This window comes from Lithobates pipiens, unplaced genomic scaffold, assembly GCF_037356315.1.
Source record: "Lithobates pipiens isolate NorthernLeopardFrog02 unplaced genomic scaffold, aLitPip1_a1.2 Scaffold_8, whole genome shotgun sequence".
Classification (NCBI taxonomy): Eukaryota; Metazoa; Chordata; class Amphibia; order Anura; family Ranidae; genus Lithobates; species Lithobates pipiens.
The window spans coordinates 574,027,797-574,047,894 of NW_027507903.1; the positions used below are offsets into that span (position 1 = coordinate 574,027,797).

General features: G+C 44.7%; 1 long non-coding RNA gene across 1 annotated transcript; it reads left to right on the forward strand.

Moving 5' to 3' along the window:
- Positions 1-3,730: 3,730 nt before the first annotated feature.
- Positions 3,731-10,062, forward strand: LOC143963701 (uncharacterized). The gene is made up of 2 exons (XR_013271027.1): positions 3,731-4,167; positions 9,878-10,062. It is a non-coding gene; the product is annotated as an uncharacterized LOC143963701 (long non-coding RNA).
- The last annotated feature ends 10,036 nt before the right edge of the window (positions 10,063-20,098 follow it).

Consider the following 20,098-nt stretch of genomic DNA (forward strand, 5'->3'; position numbering starts at 1 on the left):
CCTAAAAACATTAGCTATGGCCACTCCTGGCCACTCTTGCACAAAGTGTCACGCCGGCAACAAGTGTTTGGCACTTGTACATCTTCTTCTAACAAGACCACCTGTCATTTTCACCATCTCCTCACCATGCCTTCTCTGCTCCACTCTTTCAGGTAACTGCACTGATCTTCCCTGCAACGTAAAGTCGCTCTACCTGTCTGCAATTTTCCCACCTGACTCCTCTTCATACCCTCTGGTAACTGCACTGATCTTCCCTGCAACCTAAAGTCGCTCTACCTGTCTGCGATTTTCCCACCTGACTCCTTTTCATACCATCTGGTAACTGCAAAGACTCCACTCTTAAACACTGGACTTCATTGCCAAACTGAACTTTAATTCTGCCTTACTAAGAATTCAAAACTACTGTCTATATTTGTTTATTTTGAAAGTGTCACTTATTTTGTATTATGCTGCCCTGAACAAGATCAAACATTTCACCTTATTCAGTTGCCCCCTCATGCACTGCAATCTGTCCAGGCCAGTTGTAAACCCCCCCCCCCCCCCTACAAGGCTGGTTTTATCAGCTTCTAATTGACTAATTTTGAATCACCCCCCACACTTTCCCAATATAAATGTAGGTCATTTCTTGGGACGGCTGGCCACTCCTGCACAAAGTGTAATCTGCCCCTATAAATCCCACTCCCGCCTTACCACCCTCACCCTCCTACTACTCCTAATGTCTGGTGATATTGCACCAAACCCCGGCCCCCCCACACCCAATTCCCACCCCCAAAATATGCTGACTACCTCCTCCAACAGTCGTAACCCCCACCTTCTCATCCCAATTCCCCTAATTCCACAAGTCGGCCCCCCTCTTTCATGTGCCCTCTGAAATGCCCGCTCAGTCTTCAACAAACTAGCCTCTATCAATGACCTTTTCCTCTCCAAATCCCTTAATCTATTTGCTATAACTGAAACCTGGCTCCAAGAAACTGACACTACCTCTCCAGCTGCCCTGTCCCACAGTGGCCTCCTTTGGACTCAATCCACCAGACCCAGTGGACGAAAAGGAGATGGCGTTGGACTTCTCCTCTCCCCACAATGCACCTTTCAGGTACTTCCTACACCTCCCTCTCTTTCCCCCTGCTCTTTCAAAATGCAATGCATTTGTCTTTTCTCTCCAGATTGTCTGAGGGTCGCAGTTATTTATCGACCTCCTGGACCACTGTCACGCTTTTTGGATGACTTCTCTGCATGCCTACCCTATTTTCTCTCATCTGAAGTACCTGCTATCATCCTAGGTGACTTTAACATTCCAATCAATGTTAATACTGCTACTACTTCTAAAATACTCAACCTAACCTCCTCTTTTAACCTAACACAATGGACACAAACCACCACTTACTCCAATGGTAACACACTCGACCTCGTATTCTCCCATCGCTGCACTCCCTGCAATTTCTCTAACACACCCTTTCCTCTCTCTGATCACAACCTTATACTTTTCACTCTCTCCTTGTCTCCTACATCCCATGTTGCCAACCTACAAACCACTACCCGCAGAAATCTTCGCAACCTCAACCCTTATCTTTTTCATTCTGCTACTGATGGCCTTTATGACAAAATCGCACCCCTGTCCTGCCCAGACCTAACCACTTCCATCTACAACAACACGCTGTCATCCTCCCTAGACATATTTGCTCCTCTTTCTACACGCAGAATAAGGCCCTGTCTGCCACAACCCTGGCAAACAGATGACACCAGAAGTCTTAAGAGACACAGCCGTGCTCTTGAGCGAGTGTGGCGTAAATCTAAGTCCCTGCAAGACTTTACCCTCTACAAATCTGCCCTTCTCAAATACAACTCCTGCCTCCACACTGCTAAACAAACCTATTACAACACTCTCATCAAAACCTTCTCATCCAAACCTCGTCAGCTCTTTTCTACCCTTAATTCCTTACTTCACCCCCCACTGCCTCCACCCACTAACTTGCTTACCACTCAACAGATTGCCAACCATTTCAATAGCAAAATTGACACAATTCGCAAGGAGATATCCAGCATTCAACTTCCTCCCTATCCCAACACAACAGGTCCAACACCACGCTCAATACTCTCCTCTTTTTGCCCAGTTACCACAGATGAAGTTAATAAACTCCTCTCCACGGCCCACCTCACTACCAGCTCCCTGGACCCTGTCCCCTCATAATTACTGCTACCACCTTCCCACTCTATCCTTAACTCCCTAACCCACATCTTCAACCTCTCCCTCTCCTTCGGCACCTTTCTTTCCCTGCTCAAACATGATCTGGTTACCCCATACTCAAAAAACCCTCACTAGACCCCACCTGTTTGAACAACTTAAGACCCATCTCCCTGCTCCCGTTTGTCTCCAAGCTCATCGAACGCCTTGTCCATGACCAAGTGAGTCGCTACCTCATGGACAACAACCTTCTCGACCCCCTACAGTCTGGCTTCGGCCCACAACATTCTACTGAAACTGCCCTACTAAAACTCACCAATGACCTACTAACTGCTAAAACCAACGGCCACTACTCCATACTCATACTTTTAGACCTCTCTGCTGCCTTTGACACAGTTGACCACCTGCTCCTCCTTAGTAAATTACGCTGCCTTGGCCTCTGCAAATCTGCTTTATCCTGGTTTTCCTCCTACCTATCTCAGCGCACTTTCAGTGTCACTTACAACTCCATCTCCTCTGCTCCCCTTCCTCTTTCTGTTGGGGTACCCCAAGGTTCTGTGCTTGGGCCCCACCTATTCTCGCTCTATACCTCTTCCCTGGGCCAGTTGATAAACTCCCATGGTTTCCAATACCCCCTCTATGCCGACGACACCCAGATCTCCTCAAAGATCTCCAACTTACTCAATGACATATCAGTATGGATGTCACACCACTTCCTCAAACTCAATCTTTCTAAAACTGAGCTTGTTATATTTCCACCTTCACAATACCTCCCTGTGACTTCACCATTAATATCAACAACAGAACCATTGGTCCCTCCACACATGCCAGGGTCCTGGGTGTAATCCTTGACTCTGACCTCGCCTTCAGCCCCCATATCCAATCACTGGCTAAATCCTGCCGCCTTCACCTCCGCAACATCTCCAGAATTCGACCCTTCCTGACTAATGACACCGCAAAGCAACTCGTTCACTCCTTGATTATTTCCCGCCTTGACTACTGCAACTCTCTCCTTAATGGCCTGCCCTTAAGCAGGATATCCCCCCTTCAGTCTATTATGAATGCTGCTGCCAGACTAATACACCTCACTAATCGTTCCATGACTGCTGCCCCTCTCTGCCAATCTCTTCACTGGCTTCCCCTACCCCACCGTGTAAAATTCAAAATGCTAACCATAACATACAAAGCCATCCACAACATCGCCCCCCATCTACATCACCAACCTCATCTGCAGATATTGCCCAAATCGTCCCCTCCGCTCCTCCGAGGACCTCCTGCTTTCTAGCTCCCTTGTTACCTCCTCTCATGCTCGCCTTCAAGACTTCTCCAGAGCCTTTCCCATCCTCTGGAACTCCCTGCCCCAATCTGTCCGCTCAGCCCCTACCCTGTCCACCTTTAGGAGTTCCATGAAAACTCATTTATTCAGGGAAGCCTATCCCACGTCCACCTAACTGTCCCCGAGCCACCCCCATCAAATCATTCTCTGCAGCTATTACCTTTTGTACCACCCTCCCTTTAGAATGAAAGCTCTACGCGCAGGGCTCTCCTGTACCTTTTGTATTGTACTGTAATTGTGTTGTCCCCCTATACATTGTAAAGCGCTGCGTAAACTGTTGGCACTATATAAATCGTGAATAATAATAATAATAATGTGTTTACATTAGAGGGCTTAAAGACTGCCAAGGTTCTGTGGCAAAAGAAACTAATAGGAAAAAACACAACGAATATCACTCTGTTGGGAACTTTGAAGATTAATTTTCCTGTAATGACTGTAGCTACAGAGATTAATGTTTTTTAAGTGTTTTTTCTTCTGCCAGTTTACAATAAGTATGTACTCCTGTCTTCTCAGTCTGGGTGATGTCAATACGACGAAACGCGTCAGGGTGGAACCATACGAGTTTAACACAGCAGGAGTGATAGGAGAAATAAGAGGAGAGGGACCGAGCCGGAAGACATCAGCGGGGAGTGATCCATTGCTGAGGGCGGTAGGACCATCCTTTAATCTAGCTGATCCTATCTGAGCCTATCTGACAATTCATGTATTGAATCCATGCTTTGAAAGTTTTAATGTTTGTGAGTGCAATGTTTGATGGTTTTTTAATTTAATAAAGCGCCTTGTTTGTTTAATGGAATTACACTATATGTGTTTTTCTTTGTAATTATCCTTCTTTCGGAGATCGAGTGGTATATGAAGGGGAAGGAAACCTGCATTTACACCTAACAGGATTTCTTGATAAGATCTGTGAAACCAGCTGAGTCTGGTAAGAGAAATACCTAAGGGGGTCTTCTCACTGGCACCGACTTTCCGCGGTGTTTGCATGTGTGCACGCGTGGAGGTGTATTCCGGACAATGGTGCAATGTATGTCAAGAGTTTAACGAACTATGTTGAATTACTGCGAGATTAATAGACTCACCATCAAGCGCTAAAATATTTTTTAGATGGACTTTTTTTAGATGGACATAGAATGAGACATAGAGTTTGTAATCTACTCAACATATATACATTGTGAATTTATATGATTATAAATATAATGAGGAAGGATCTTACCATTCATTGTACACTATTGTGATTGTCTATAATTAGACTATTATGCGCTGTTTTTGACTCTCTTTTGATGGATTGATTCATCTTCGGATGTGTTGATTTATTTTTATAGAGTTTTTTGCACAATGCGTAAAAACAAGTTGTAAACTGTATGTAAACTTGTTTTCACGCATTATTAAATCCTTATTTTCCACCATTTTACTAATTTTTGTCATCCTGAGCTTCATTTAAAGTCCCACTTTCTTCCTTTTTGCACCACCGCTGAACCGGTCTTCTGTCGCTGCCGCCTCTTCTTCCGACTTCGGGGGTCTGGTCCCCCTCTTCGGTTCTTCTTGCCGGGCCTCCACTCCTTCTTCCAGCTCTTTTACTAGCAGTGGCCCGGCCTTCTATCGTCGTCCCCACCCCCTTTCCTGACCGGCCGGGTTGTGTGCTCGGATAAGGGTCTTATATGGATCTTAGGGGGGACCCCCACGCAGTTTTTTCTGCGTAGGGCTTCCCCTTTAAGTCCATACCAGGTGACGGGACCAGCAACGTGTCAATCTTGCCGGCAAATGCAGCGACATTGACTTCCTTCGCTAGTCCCGGCTCAAAATGAACGGACTTACCTCCGTGTGTGGACAAGTCCGTTCATTTCAAAAGTACGGTGGACTCCCGCCATAGACTAGGTTCGCCGGAAAAGTCCGGTTGTGTGTGGGCAGGTCCGCTCGTTTCGGAAAGTCTGGCGGACCTCCGCTTCAAAGTCCGGCGGTTTGTCCGCCGGACAGTCTGATCGCGTGTACGAGGCATTTAGCCCCATTCACACCTGAGCATATCGTTTTTAGTCAGAAAGTCGCACAATTTTTGCCGCAATTTTAATGTGTTTTGACGCAATTTTGTAAAACTCAAAAGATCACCAATGTAAATAGCAGAAAAACGCCTGTAATGTGCCTAGAAAAAAAAAAAAATTCCAGAACTTGTTTGAGCTTCAGGCGTTTTGGAGCTTCTGGCTTCAAGCATTTTGGAGTGGAGATGTGAACCATCTCCATAGAGAATAATTGATTTTTCACCTCCAGCATTATGTAGCTTCAAGCTACAAAACGCTCAGGTGTGAATGGGGACTACGTGCTCTTAATTGAGACAAGTACACATAGTGGAGAATATGCTTTGTTCATATTTCATGACTGAGGCTTACAACCACTTTAATATTGAAGGCTATGTGCAAACTGCAGTAATGCATGGGAGGTGACAGATCACTGCAGTCACATCAGTAAAATATGTGATTGAGTATGTTCTAATAAATGCTCTACATCAGGGTTTCTCAACCAGGTTTCCATGGAACCCTAGGGTTCCTCTAGAGGCTGCAAGGGGTTCCTTGAGCAATGAGCAATTTCTGCTTCTCAGAAAAGTTCCCACTGACACCATTGATCTTTTTAGTTATTTGTAAGGGGGTAATTCCTCTCAATGACCACCAATGTAAGGAGCATTCTTCCCACTGAGCATCACACTAATGTATCATGAGCTGTAGATATAGTAATTGTTACCAGGGTTCCCTGAGACAGGAAAATTATTTTAAGGGTTCCTCTGTGTTGAAAAGGTTGAGAAAGGCTGCTCTACATGATCTTCATACTTTGCTACATGACCTTTTAAGATATGACTGATGAGATGCAAACAGAAGATATTTTACAACTGCATGTCAATAGTTCAATCTTGATGTGGGATGAGGTCACCTTACAGTGATAACTCATTTCTTGAACCCGGTGTACTTTGTCTTTATTCAACCGACTTCCTCATTATTATGTGAGTAGGGATGGGCCGAACACCCACCCCCCCCCCCTCCCCGATTTGGTTGCACCAGAACATGCGAACAGGCAAATTTGTTCAAACACGCGAACACCATTAAAGTCTATGGGACACGATCATGAAAAATCTAAAGTGCTAATTTTAAAGGCTTAAATGCATGGTATTGTCCCAAAAAGTGTTTGGGGACCTGGGTCCTGCCCCAGTATGCCTGTGAAGGCGCACATGTTTCCCATGTTAAGAACAGTCTGACAGCAAAATTACATTTCTAAAGGAAAAAGTCATTTAAAACTACTTGCGGCTATAATGAATTGTCGGTCCAGCAATACACATAAAAGTTCATTGATAAAAATGGCATGGGATTTCTGCACAGGGGAACCCCCAACCAAAAAAAAAAAAAAAATGGGGTCCTCTCAAATTCCATACCAGGCCCTTCAGGTCTGGTATGGATAATAAGGGGAACCCTGTGCCAAAATTAAAAAAAAAGAGTGGGGTCCCCCCAAAAATCCATACCAAACCTTTATCCGAGCATGCAACCTGGCAGGCCGCAGGAAAAGAGGGGGGAGGAGAGAGCGCCTCCCCTCCTGAACTGTACCAGGTCACATGCCCTCAACATTGGGAGAGTGCCTTGGGGTAGCCACCAAAACACCAAAGCTCTTCTCCCCATCAACATGTCCCCATGGGGAGAAAGGCCTCAGCCCCACAACCCTTATCCTTATGTGGTTGTGGGGGTCTGCAGGCGGGGGGTTTATCGGAATCTGGAAGCCCCCTTTAACAAGGGGACCCCCAGATCCCACCCCCCTGGTAATGTGGTACAAAAAAAAAGACAAGAGACGGTTTTTGACAATTCCTTTATAAATTTCTTCTTCTTCTTCCGCTTCTTCCTCCGGTCTTCTTGTCTGGCATCTTCTTCTCCTCTTCGTCCTCCGCAAGATCCGCCTCAGAGGGAGTCTTCCGCTGTGACGCTTCTGTTGAGGTGACAGTTCTTATATAACAGAGGGCAGGGCCACCCGGTGACCCCGCCCCCTACAAGGCACGGGAACTTCCCTATGGCTTTCCCCGTGTTGTCAGAGGGGGTCGGGGTCACCCGTTTACATAAAGTTATCCTTCCTATCTGGGAAGGGATGAGGAAGTGTGAAACCTGTATTTTACAAATAGAAAAACATGGCCATTGTTTTTTTTATACATAGTACTTTAGCAAATCTAGTATTCAGATTCAAATTCAGGCTAATTAAAAAGAAAAAAATAATCCAGATAAAATTACATTTAAAAAGCAGCTCTGGCTGCAATACTATTTCTGGCTCTTTGCCCAAAAGTACTTTTTCACATTAAATGTTGCTGCTTTTCCACATGTAGCAATAACCCCCGAAGGAGCTGCTGGTTATTTTTGGGCTTACCGTTACCTGTCGTTCTCCTTGTTTCACGTCTAGCGGATATCCCGTGGTAGATGGCCCAGTAACTTGAGACTGACAATAGATCCACTTGAATGGATTTTATTTGCAAAAACTCACACCATTGAACAGTCTTTCAACTTGGGATCAGAGGGTTGCAAAGGAAAGTTCAGGTACTCTCAATGTCAAAGTCTAAAAACGCTAAAGAACTTGCTTACTTTGACTGCATCCAGAGAATAGCCATTCACAGCTGGATGAACACTCAGGTTGGACAGTCCCTCTCTCACAAGGCCTAGCAGCCAACCAGGTGTTTACACAGGAACAAAGTCTTTGTCACAGACGTTGTTGCAGAACACGTAGGGAAACTAAGCTGTAGAACACTTGTAGGATACCTGGATTTTTCAGCCTACTTGGCGATATCCACAAGACCGGATTCTCTCGGTTACTTCAGCCCTTCCAGGCTCTTGTTAAGAAAACCAACCCATATGTTGTGTTTTTCTAAAGAGTCCTCCCCTGGAATGCTCGATGTATACTGGGTCTCTCCCGAACCGGAGACAGCACCCATCCACCTCAGAATCCTTCCTTAGTTCCCTTGCCTTGGGCTAGCCAGCCCAGAGGCATCAAAGTTGGGTGGATCCGCACCCCAGGCCATAGCCTTCCTGGGGGCTGGTCAGGAGGACCAGGACCATGTAATCAGCACAGCATACTGGACCGGAAACCCTGAACCACGTGACTTCCATGTCTTAAATACCCTCTCCCACAGGGCACAACGAGAGGGCCACTCCCACTGACCTGGCTCCAAAAGAGAGTAACCTAAGCGCCTGACCAGACCATAGTTCCACGTCTGCCACCAGAGACAGTGGCCCCCTGTGGCTAGGCTGAACATCTCACAGTCCAGTCAGACTGACACAGAAGTCAAATTTAGACAAATAGGCCCAAACCAAACTGTGGTTTGGGTAAAGTTTTAACTTTGAAAAACATAGCGTGTGCTCTTCAGGAGCCCGGCGCTACACACTTAAAGCAGAGCTAAAGTCTCTCAGTCATCATTAACTATTTCTAATCCTTATGGTGTTAGCATTAGTAAATAGATAGAAAGGTGTATTATATTTATCTGTTTTAAATAATTCTCAGCTAAGCACACCATCCTGTCTGCATGCCTGAGCTAAGGGAAGATGAATTCTAGGAAGTGAGACCCGGTTCACAACTATTTTATAGTGCGTTTTCAGTTTCAGAGAAATACACTACAGTCCATTTAACATGGTTTTCTATGGATCACGTTCACATCTGTGCATTTTATGGAAAGGACCAGGGACTTTTTTCTGGCTTTTGCTTCCATAGACTTCAATTGATCAAAAACATATAGTGAAAAAAATGCAAAATGCACCTGGAATATGTAATCTGCAACCTGCATAGGTGCGAACCAGACTTAAATTCTAAATTAACCCCTTCCCTGCCCCTTCCCTTACTACATCTCATAAAATTGAATTTATTCTTGGCACTATATGCATTACATTAATTTAATCCTTTAATGTCTATTAATAACTCTTTAGATTTAGATTGAAAGACAGTATACAGCTTAAATCCCTTAGATCAAGACATACTATTATAATGATTGCTATTATTATTATTATCATTATAATCAAATATTATCATATTTCTAATTGAATTGAATTTATAGATTGGTTTACTATAATATGGGCAATTAGCATGATCCAATTTTCCCACCGGCCATCCCGTTTGGATCTGACTTCCATTAGGAATTAACCCCAGTAAGTGTATTTCATCATGAATGGATGACTGTATAATGTTGCGTTTAAACCGTCCAACCTTAAAGACCAGGTGAGCACATGTAGTCCAAGTTGTCATCATTCTATACTATATAATGTAAAAATTCTCTTTTCTTTTTTTCTTATTTTTGTTAATGAATTTATAAATGTATGTTTGACATTATACTAATGACATATTTGTCTTGTGTTACATAGATGAAGTCATAGATGTATGCGGTGTCCTGATGAAGCATTTTGCGAAACATGTTAGCCACCCCTGCATATCTACGCATCTGATTTCACACATCAAGCATCAATTGACGGTCTAAAATATGTATTATAGCTGTGTTGTTTTTACCACATACTATTTAATGAAATAAACTTACATTTTCTTAAACAAATCATTGTTTTTGGTGCTTACCTTAATAACAGACATACTATCTCAAATTAAAATCCCATACTCTTTGAGAGAGCTTTCTCTTTCCTTTTTTGCCTTTTACAGTTATTAGGGATGTTGAGAATTCTGTCTGTTTCTGGAAACTATTCAACCATTATATATATATAATCAGTGACTATTTTTAGCTCTGATCGCTGTATAAATGTCAATGTTCCCAAAAATGTGTCAGAAGTGTCCGATCTGTCTGCTGCAATGTCGCAGTTCCACAAAAAAAATCGCTGATCACCACTATTACTAGTAAAAAAATAATAATAATAATAAAAATGCCATAAATCTATCCCCTATTTTGTAGACGTTATAACTTTTGCGCAAACCAATAAATATACAACTTTTTTTTTTTTTATCAAAAAAAGTGTAAGAATATATATTGGCCTAAACTGATGAAGAAATTATTTTTTTACAATTTTATGGATATTTGTTATAGCAAAAAGTAAAAAATATTGTTTTTTTTTCTAAATTTTGGCTCTTTTTTTTTCTCCGATCGGCAGGAGGGCTCTGTGATTAGCCCTCCTGATCCCATGACGGCCGTGTCCAATCACAGCCGTCATGTGATGTAAACACAGAGCCGGTTTCTAGGCAATCGGCTCTCCTCTCCTCACACAATAGTTGTAGGTGAGGAGAGGAGAGCAGATCGCTGCAGCCAGCTGGTGATCAGTGAGTATGAGCTGTTTTTTACAGCTTTTTACTTACTGATCACCAGTCTAGTGTCATCACACAGTGTAAACACACAATGTCCCCAAAACACATGTCCCCAAATAATAAAAACACCTGTCCCCCACATATGTCTCGGTAAAATCACATGTCCCAATGATTATCTGCACACATGTCCGTGATCACCTGCGCACATCTGTACATGATCATTTGCGTACATATGTCCGTGATCACATGAACCAATTATTATACACTTAAATAATTTTTTTTTACCAAAAACATGTAGCAAAATACATTTTGGCTTAAATTTATGACACAATTCTATTTTATTGGATTTCTTTTAAAATAGAAAGAAGAAAATATTTTTTTTTCCAAATTTCTGCTCTTTTTTTGGCTTTTATCACAAAACATTAAAAATGGAGTCATGAATAAATACCAAAAGAAAGCTCTATTTGTGTGAACAAAATGATAAAAATTTCATTTGGGTACAGCGTAGCATGACCGCGCAATTGTCATTGAAAGTGCGAGAGTGCTGAAAATTGGTCTGAGAAGGAAGGGGGCGAAAGTGCCCGGTATTGTAGTGGTTAAGTTCTGCTTTAAATGTTGGCTATTGCCATTCAACCCACTTCCTGTGAACCCAAAGTGTCAAGAACTCCCCCAACACACACACATACTGAATAAGTCAGCCATCCACTCCGGGTTTACAAGAGAATGTTAGGGGGTGTCAGGTCATTCAGGACCCAACCACTGCTAAGGGAGTACGAGGGCTCATGATGTCAGTGGGCCTAAGACATCTCGATGAAAGGTATGTACTAGAATTGGGCCTTAAAAATGGTATATGTTTGTGTTTAGCTTGAAGTTGCTCCAGTTTTCCTTTTCTCTGTAATGTGCTTATTAGGCTTTGTGCAGATGGGTGTCAATATCAAGAGTTTAGCCTGCAACTCAACAGCTCATTAAACATGAAAAGCTTTAATTCTCAATGGTAATCCTTGACACAGAACACTGTTCAAGTAGCTCCTTGCCAGGATGCATTCAATTATATGGAACATGCACACACAGACACTTGAAATAACCATCATACTCCCTTCATTTCAACCAATTGGAGGACATTTAAGAATTTTTAAGAGTTTGAAAGGCATTTTATAAGTATTCTTTAAAGAGTTTATCCTCTGCCACGCTTGTGAGTAATAAAGTATATAATATATAAAATTAGAGTTAAGCCACCACTTTCTGCTATCTCCCACGAATACCTATTGCCGCAATTTAATTGTGTAGCAGAGATAATGCTTTTCTTTCACAGGCTTGAAAGTAGAACGAGATGAACCCCTTCACAATCACTCATTTATGAGTTTTTTTATAGCAATTATTTACCGTTCTACATCAGTGACAGCCCGTCCATCAGGGGCACATGAGCTCCGCCCCCCTATCCATGCATCCGGCCCCTGATCTACATACAGGGCGCTGGACCATGTATTTCAATGGGGGGGGGGGGGGGGGGTTTGAAGCATGTGATTAGAGACAGAGGCTATAATAGGCTTCAAAAAAGGGTGGGCCCCGAGCCCTCCCAGTTGCGTGAGAATAGCGGATAAATATTCGCTATGCTCACACTGATTCTCCTCCCAGCTAATCAGGAAGCGAATTGTGAGACCCGTTTCCTGATTGGCCGAAAGGAGAAGCAATGTTATTAGCCGGGAAGGAGGAGGAGAGAGGAAATGGGCGGTCTGGAGAGAAGCAAGGGGAAGACTAACGGACCCACCAGCCTCCACTCCAGGGATGGCCAGTCCTATTAACTTATCTACAGACGGTCGGCACATATTTGAGCTTCAGTCTAAATTGAAATATCTAGGTGTAATATTTGATGCTAGTTTAACCTTTGATCCACACGTACAAAATGTTGTCAGAACATCTCTCTTCGACCTGAGACACATTGCTGCGTCCGATGCTATCATACACTGCAGCTGAAAAGATGATCCATACATTTGAGTTCTCCCGACTTGACTACTGCAATGCTCTGCAATGCTCTACGCTCTGGTGTACCTAAATCCACCATTAATTGACTTCAATATGTTCACTAGGGATGAACCAGAACTTTCGAACGGACCCCAAATTCGAACGAACGTTAGAACCCCATTGAAGTCTATGGGACTCGAACGTTCGAAATGAAAAGTGCTAATTTTAACGGCTAATATGCAAGATACTGTCCTAAAAAGGGTTTGGGGACCTGGCTCCTGCCCCAGGAGACATGGGTCAATGCCTAAAATGTTTTTAAAAATGGCCGTTTTGGCGGGAGCACTGATTTTAATGACGATTAAAGTGAAAAAAAAAAAGTGAAATATTCCTTTAAATATGGTGCCTGGGGGGTGTCTGTAGTATGCCTGTGAAGTGCCACTTGTTTCCCGTGTTTAGAACAGTCCCTGCACAAAATGACATTAAACGGAAATAACACCATTTAAAACTGCTTGCGGTTTTAATGTTATATCTGGTTCCTGCAATATGGTTGAAAATCATTGAGAAAAATGGCATGGGTAGCCCTCCCTGCCCATTACCAGCCCCTTTAGGTCTTGTACGCATATTAAGGGGAACCCCGTACCCATATTAAAAAAAGGAAATGCGTGTGGCCCCCAGGCCCTATATACTCAGAACAGCAGTATACAGGTGGTGCAAACAAGACAGGGACTGTGTAGGTTTGTTGTGTTAAGTTGAATCTGTTTGTAATTTTCAACTGGTACATTTTTAAAGTGTAGCTCCAGTCAAAAAAACGATTTTTAAGCTTTTTGGAAAACATAGGGAAGGGTTATCACCCCTGTATAATTTGTTTTGTCGTCCATCTTTTTTCATCTCACTTGCTGTTGTCTCCTTCCGTTTGCAAGTAGGAGATGTTTGTAAATTGGATGTTTGAAAGTAGGGGCCTGCCCTATATGCTCTGCAGAAATGGCAGAACAAGGTGTTGGTTTTGCCACAACATTGTAAGCCCTCAAAGTGACTCTTGGTGGGCGCTGGAGCGCCCTGCTGTGAACGATTATATCAAGAATTGTAATTACATGCCATTGTTGAACAGTGGTAGAAAAATTGACCTTTGGTGGTTGTGATGCTGGTGCCACAACACTATAAGTCCTCACCGTTACTCTGGGTGGGCACAGGAAGGGGCCCTCCTGTGAAATATTATATCAAGAATTGTGAATACATGTCCCTGTTAAACAGGGGCAGAAAAATTTGGCCTTAGGCACTGCTGCTGGTGCCACCACACTGCAACCTCTTCCATATACTCTAGTTTTATTGCAGGAATTAGCCCTGCTGCAAAGCATTGCATCAAAAATTGTACTTAAACGCCCCTGTTAAACAGGGGCAGAAAAATTGGGCTGATGGCATCAACCAGAACCAGAAATGTTCTTCCAACATATCAGCGGAGGAGGAAGAGGATAGACAATCAACATAACAGGACAGTCACTCAGCATCAGCATAGGCAGTCTTGAAGGGATGTGGTATTTCAAAAAAAATTATTCGGTTACATCAGCTTCAGGTGCTTGGTAGCTGTGGGTGATCCAAGACTGATTCATCTTGATGAAGGTCAGTCGATCAACTGATTCGGTGGACAGGCGCACCCTGTGATCAGTAACAAAGCCACCAGCAGCACTGAAGGTGCGTTCCGAAAGAACGCTGGATGCAGGACAGGCCAGTAGCTCAATTGCATACTGTGCAAGCTCTGGCCAGTGATCCATCCTCAAGACCCAGTAAGCTAGAGGATTTTTGGTGGGAAAGGTGTCCAAGTCTGACCTTGCCCCTAGGTATTCCTGCACCATGTAAATCAGACGCTGGCGATGGGTGCTGGAACCGATCATACCTTGGGGCTGCGGACTAAAAAATTGTCTGAAAGCATCAGTCAGACGGCCACCTTCTCCACCGCTCCTTCTGACCGATGCCTCAGCAACACGTTGTCCAGGACCAGGAGTTTGTAACCTCCCAGTTTCTGTGAACGCGTTGCACAGACCTTTCTGCAAGGCCTCACGGAGATGTCTCATCCTCTGCTCCCTCTGCGATGGCAAGATAAGGTCGGCAACCTTACTCTTGTAGAAAAAAGAAAGAACTGCGCTAACCACGAATACCCAATGTGAGTAGGGTATGTATATGTGCCAGACCCACGATATGGGTCTTAGTATCTTAATGTCTCCAAGACCACCTCCAAACTATAATGCAAACCATATACAAATAAGTGCAATTTAAATATAAAAACAAACCATAAATGCGTGTCAAGATTGTGAGTTCACCAAACACAATATGAGTATATCAAACTCAGTGCATATACCTCTAGAGAATAAAAAGTTAAAAAAATAGAATAGAATATGAAAAAAAATGTTTGCAATTTTTTTACATAAATGAACTATCAAGAAAAAAGATTGTATTAGAGACACTCTATATAATGTCCATATAGTCATGTGTCAAAAAATAATAATAGAATGTCCATAAACAAACACCAGTGAAGTAAAGCTTCAAGTGGAGTACAGCAGTGAAGGACAAACTTCAAACAGCTGAGTTATAAGTACACAAATTAAATCTTCTCCAAAGATGTACTGTGCTTTTCCCAACACCGAATGAGTGAATTGGCTCCTTACCAGATCCAAGCGACCCCCCGTTACAGAGGGTCACCACAAGCGACAATAGTCAAAGGATATCCGGATAGCGATTCCTCCTCAAGCGATCCTGAATCTTTCACGCGATAGGGTTATGGCTGTTATTCCACATATCACTCCCAACTCAACGTGGTATCACATAGGGAAAAACAAAGGCTCCAGATAGTGTAAAACCAAATGACTTTAATTTGCAAAAACGAATGTATACACTTACATAAAAGACTTTAAAAGCAGGTTCAAAACAGAAGCGTGCACCGGCCGGATGCACGCCAACGCAGAGACCGACTCGTCCTTCCTGGTCCAAAAAGAACGAACACGACTGGGGTGACGTCGACACGTTCGCACCGCCCTACGCGTTTCGTAATAATTTACGTCGTCCAGGGGCACGGGCGGCGTGCGACGTCACCCCTTTTATAACCATCAACTTAACCAAGCCTCGCTTTGGGTCAGCGGCCATCTTAGATATCACTTAAGCATTAGGAATCAATGACCATGGGCCAAGCCTCACTATCAATCACGAACGTCAGATGTGCGTATCCGCAGCGAACGTCCTATGATTGTAGACCATACCTCGTTTCCATACGAACGTCATATGGTCATAAACCAAGCCTCACTTCCAGGTAATAACCCTATTGGAAGAGAGACGTGGCAAATACCCTCATTTTAAAATACCCTTCCTATGTCCAGAAATAGGGCATAGTGTAGGTCAAAAAGGAGGGTAGACTAAAATAAAAAATCAATAAAAGGAAGAATAATAATAAATAATAATAAAATAAAATAAAAAAATGAAATGAAGTAAAATATCGCAAATTGGTATAGAGATACACCAAAAAATTATGCGTTTCTTGATGTATTTGTATGTCCATCAAATTCAGTTAAGAACTGGGGCTACTGTAAACATGTATTTCAAATACCTTACTGACTCGCGTATTCCCCAGAGATTAGCCTAGGGCATCCCAAACAAATATCAAGGAATGCAATTAAACGTGAGTCCCCACATCTAGAGGGCCGCCAAACCCAAAGCCAGGCCTGCCATCCAAAAGGGGCCAAAAAGGAGAAAAACAAGGATATGTTCTACAATAATATGTACCAAAATAAAACAGCAAGAAAAAAGTACAGTAAAATGGTATTTCACAGAAACTGATACAAGAACCATGGTAAAGAAGCATTATATCAAACAGGTCACCTCAAGAGTTATTAATAAAGGCATTTACATCGGTGTCCACATTAAGGCCAAACGGAACATATGTTTTTAATTTATGGATCCAGGCCATTTCGAGCTTGGATATTTCCCTAACCAGGGACCCTCCCCTCCAGTGGGGCCTATATTTGTCTAAACCGACAAATAGGGTGCCTGATGGGTCTCTCTTATGTGTCTGGTCATAGTGTCTGGACACAGGGTGTTTATCAAACCCACGTCTGATGTTGCCTATGTGTTCGTTCAACCTGACGCGGAGTGCCCTCTTGGTCCGCCCTATATATTGGAGGCCACAAGGGCACTGTAAAAGGTAAACCACAGCCTCCGAAGAGCAAGTAATGAAAGACTCTATTTCGTATGTTCTAGAGGTGCTTGAGGATGCAATGCTAGAGATCTTAGAGCCCCTATGTGAATTCAGGGTACAAACCTGACAGTTCTTACATTTATAGTAACCAATTAGATTTTGAAAGAAACATCTATTGGCCCTAGGCGGGTCTTGTACACTGGGGGCAATCTTGTTTCCCAGTGAAGAGGCCCCTTTAAAAATTATTTGGGGTTTAACAGGTAGAATTGGGTTCAAAACATGGTCACTAGTGAGTAAGTGCCAATGTTTTTGAATCAAATTTCTTACACCGCGATGTTGGACTGAGAAAGTCGTAACAAACGGTACACCACCCTGTATGTTAGCCCTAACACTTTGTCTATCTGCCAGTAGTGAAGATCTATCTCTAGTCCGGGCAGTCTTCATGGTTGCATCAAGGGAAACGGGATCGTATCCCTTTTCCAGAAATCTACCTGCCAAAATCGCTGCCTGTTCATCATATTTTGCAATGTCCGAACAGTTCCGTCTGAGGCGTAAAAATTGCCCCAGGGGAACAGCTTTTAGCCAAGGTTGAAAATGGCAACTGTCGGTAGGGATGTACGAGTTCCTATCGGTGGATTTAAAATATGTGGATGTGATGAACTCATCTCCAACCCTCCTGATATTAAGATCAAGGAAATTGACCTCATCCTGGCTGGCCTCAAAGCTAAATTTGATCCCGCTATTGTTTTCATTTAAACTAGCCATGAACGACCGCAAATCTGGCTCTGTTCCTTCCCAAAGGAGGAGGACATCATCGATATACCTTACTCTTGTACCGTGGATCAAGGAGAGTGGCCAGCCAGTAATGGTCCCTCTCCTTGATCCGAAGAATACGAGGATCCTTCCGCAGGCTTTGCAGGATCAGGGAGGCCATGCAGCGTAGGTTAGCTGAGGCATTCGGTCCGGAGTCCTCTGGGTCACTAAGGACAACATGATCTGCAGCTACCTCCTCCCAGCCACGTACAAGTCCACGTGTTTCTTGGGACTGTAAATCATCCCTACAAGACTGCTGCTGCTGCTGCTGATGCTGATGCTGAGTGCCAGCCTCCACCTCCATGCTGACACAATCATCCTCCTCCTCCTCTTCCTCCTCCTCATCCTCTTCCTGTGTGATGGGTGGCACAGCAGGAACACTGTCTGGATAAAGGGGGCCTTGAGAGGCAAGGAAGTCCTCCTCTTCCTGCCTCTGTTCTGCCTCAAGTGCCCTGTCCATTATTCCACGCAGCGTATGCTCCAAGAGGTGGACAAGAGGTACAGTGTCACTGATGCATGCACTGTCACTGCTCACCATCCTTGTGGCCTCCTCAAACGGTGACAGGACAGTGCATGCATCCCTGATCATGCCCCACTGGCGTGGTGAGAAAAAACCAAGCTCCCCTGACCCTTTCCTGGTGCCGTAGTCGCACAGGTACTCATTGATGGCCCTCTGCTGCGTGTGCAGCCGCTGCAGCATGGCCAATGTTGAGTTCCATCTGGTGGGCATGTCACATATAAGGCGGTTCTTGGGCAGGTTCAACTCCTTTTGGAGCTCAGCCAGCCGAGCACAGGCATTAAATGATCGGCGGAAATGCACACAGACTTTCCTGGCCTTCTTCAGGACATCCTGTAAGCCGGGGTACCTGCCCAAGAACCGCTGCACCACCAGGTTAAGGATGTGAGCTACACAGGGCACATGGGTCAGTTGTCCCTGTCGGAGGGCGGAGAGGAGGTTGGTGCCATTGTCGCAAACCACCATTCCTGGCTTAAGCTGGCGTGGCGTCAACCACCTCTCGGCCTGCCCCTGCAGAGCTGACAAAACATCCGCCCCAGTGTGGCTCCTGTCCCCCAAACAAACCAGCGCAAGCACGGCATGGCATCGTTTTGCCTGCGTACTTGCGTAGCCCCTGGAACGCCTACGGAGCACCGCTGGTTCTGAGGACAGAGCACTGGAAGAGGCCATGGAGGAAGAAGAAGAGGAGGGGGTGGAGAAGAGAGGTGTGTCACAACCAATAGTTGCATTTTGGAGGTGTGGTGGCGGAACAACCTCCAACACTACTGCACCTTGTCCTGCATCCTTCCCAGCTGCCAGAAGAGTGACCCAATGGGCCGTGAAAGACAGGTAACGTCCCTGTCCATGCCTGCTGGACCATGAGTCAGCGGTAATATGCACCTTACCGCTGACCGCCCTGTCCAGCGAGGCAAGGACATTGCCTTCCACATGCCGGTAGAGAGCCGGAATTGCCTTCCGTGAGAAAAAGTGGCGTTTGGGGACCTGCCACTGAGGAACCGCACATTGTACAAACTCACGGAAGGGGGCCGAGTCTACCAACTGAAAAGGCAGAAGTTGAAGTGCTAGCAATTTAGCCAAGCTAGCATTCAACCGCTGGGCATGTGGATGGCTGGGAGTGAACTTCTTCCGCCGGTCCAGCAGCTGGGGCAGGGACATTTGCCTGCTATAATCAGACGTGGGTGTACCGCTAGCAGAGTTCCCGGAAGCACTTGGCTGTGACACACCTAATTCTACACCTTTATTCCTCTCAGAGCAGGTTTCAGAGAGGACTGAAGGTCTAGTGGGGTTGGAGATGTCAGCTGATGAGGAGCAAGGAGAGGTCCGCTTTGTTCTTTGGTGTGGGTCTTTGAAGTACGCTTGCCAATGAGCTGCATGGCAGGTCAACATATGTCTGGTCAAGCATGTGGTGCCCAAGCGGCTGATGTTTTGGCCACGTGAGATACGCTTGAGACATATGTTGCAAATAGCAGTGGTGCGATCTGATGCACTCGTCTCAAAAAAGGCCCACACCAAAGAACTTTTAGAATAACGCGCAGAGGCAGCGCTCTGCACAGGCGGAGCTCTGCGGTGTGATTCAGTCGGTGTGCTGCCCCTAAGCTGGCCCCCGGAGGGCATCCTGCCTCGTTGGACATGTGCCTCCTCCTCCTCCTCCTCCTCCTCCCTCCTTCCAGGCACCCACGTGGAGTCAGTGCCCTCATCATCCCCTCCCTCTTCATCGCTGTAGCAAACCTGGCAGTATGCTGCAGCTTGTGGAACATGACTGCCAGATTGCTGTCCTTCTTGAGCATCCCCTCTCTCTGCGCTCACGCTACTGCCTTCCTCTAGCTGAGTGTCATCATCAGAGCCCACAAAACACTGGGCATCCTCCTG